At 51.9% G+C, this 1,766-nt stretch overlaps 1 protein-coding gene across 5 annotated transcripts in view; it reads left to right on the top strand.

Moving 5' to 3' along the window:
- Positions 1-1,766, top strand: part of PFKFB3 (6-phosphofructo-2-kinase/fructose-2,6-biphosphatase 3) — a 141,284-nt gene that overhangs the window by 109,417 nt on the left and 30,101 nt on the right. The gene's annotated exons all lie outside the window — the stretch shown is intronic.

Below are 1,766 nucleotides of genomic sequence, written 5' to 3'. Positions count from 1 at the left end.
TGGAGGGGGGGAGCGAGAGTGTCTTATTTAAGCATAAATCAAAAACCCTTCCCTGGCTGGTGGCTCCAATGCTGTGTCGGTGCCTGTGAAACAATTAGTCTAATTGTCTGACTTCTCATCACGAGCCTCTGCATGGATGCAAAGTGATGCCTTAATCTGGGCTGTGCCTGGCGATCCATTCAATTTCTGTCAAGTTGCACGTCTCTCACGTAGGGTCTGTGAAGTCAAGTTATTGCAGCGGCTAAATGGGCAGAGCCATTTGCTGGGGGAGGGGGCGTGGGGAATGCAGGAGCACGAATGGCTGGTACCTTCCTTCTCCCCTCGTCTCTTATAGGGGATGCCTCTGCCTGCGCACGCATGCGAGCTCCGTGCTCCCTGGATCTGAGCACAGCTTGGGGGTCGGCCTTCCCCGAGTATGGGCGTACAGCGTATACCTGCACGCCTAGATGTGGAAATCCTTGGCAGTATCATTCTGTGGTTGCATAAAGATAGGCATATCTGCATTATCTGGTTTTTAAAAGACTGTGGGTGAGGCATTGCGATTGGCACCATAGGAATGCCTGGGAAAAGGTGCCTTATACGCGGCATTTTTATCCTCTTTCCCATCCCAGTGCCAGTTTTTGGATGCTGGGCTTCTCATCCAAGGAAGCATTGCCTTTCTTCCCCACCCCGCAGTGGATACCGCAGCGCATCGCAACATGCTTAGACTGGCTTCTGCCTATTAGGAGGCATCTGTAATAAATTGCTGCCAATGATGCTGGCTGCATCTTCTAAAGGCAGCACGTGCCTTGGTTACGCTGCGCTCCATTGTCTTATTTTATAGCGGCAGCTTTCCTGGTTTGCTCTTTGGGGACGGCGCGTTGGCTTCAGGGTCTCGGTGAACAGGGTGACTGGGTCTTTGCCGGGGCTTCTCTTTCGGGAGCCCTCGTGATCAGCCCTGAAGTTGTGGTGTGCATTGTTAAACAGGTCCCTACCCCCTACTGAGGCCAGCCGATGAAAAGACCCAGGTGCCCAAGTCAGAGGGAGCTGCTTGCTGGCCCAGTACCCTCTCAGGATGGGACCCCATGGATGTACGGCTTTGTGTGAGCAGGCGCTCGTAGAGCCTGCTTGAATGAACTGAGTGGAGCGTAAGGAGAAGGGAGTATTTAGAGCAAGCCCTCGGATGCTCTTCCCCTTTGAGGCATCTATTTATTCCTGAATGTGGAGCGCTCTTGGCAGATCCTTCCTGGCCCAGTGCATGGGACCCTTTGTCTGCCGTGGGGGAAGGGAGCAAATTAAGTTTCTTCCCTTCACCTCTGACCCTCCCGGGCTGGGGGTTAGAAGTCTGCGGTGCTGATGTGAGCAAAAGGCGGGGAACTCCCGAAATGCTGCATCACGCTCCAAGATGAGCGATCCCAGAGATGAGCCATCCTTGCTTAGTAACGTGGCGACTTTGTGATCCACAGGGAAGCATTAAAGGCGAGCGGCTGCAGATGTGGGGATTCAGGAGAGCAAGGCTGAGTGGATTCTCCCGTTCATTATCCTTCCTTGCTTTATCCTTTGTTTGGATTGTTTCCATCTGCTGCTGATATTTTCTTCTCCTTTCTATACCCATGACTTTTGCCCTGCATTGTGTTACACAAAGGAGAAGAAAGTTGGTGTGATACTGAAAAATTATTTATTCTTAAGCCATCCAGAGACCACGTAGCATCAGCCATTGTGGAATAAGTGCCTGGTCCCAAATACCACCGAAGTTGATGGGAATTGGACTGATCCTTGAAGTGTGG

The sequence above is a fragment of the Gavialis gangeticus genome, unplaced genomic scaffold (assembly GCF_001723915.1).
Source record: "Gavialis gangeticus isolate Ggan-Ray unplaced genomic scaffold, GavGan_comp1, whole genome shotgun sequence".
Lineage (NCBI taxonomy): Eukaryota > Metazoa > Chordata > Crocodylia > Gavialidae > Gavialis > Gavialis gangeticus.
Note: the sequence above shows the minus strand (reverse complement) of the source record. Positions and strands in the feature narration are given on the sequence as shown.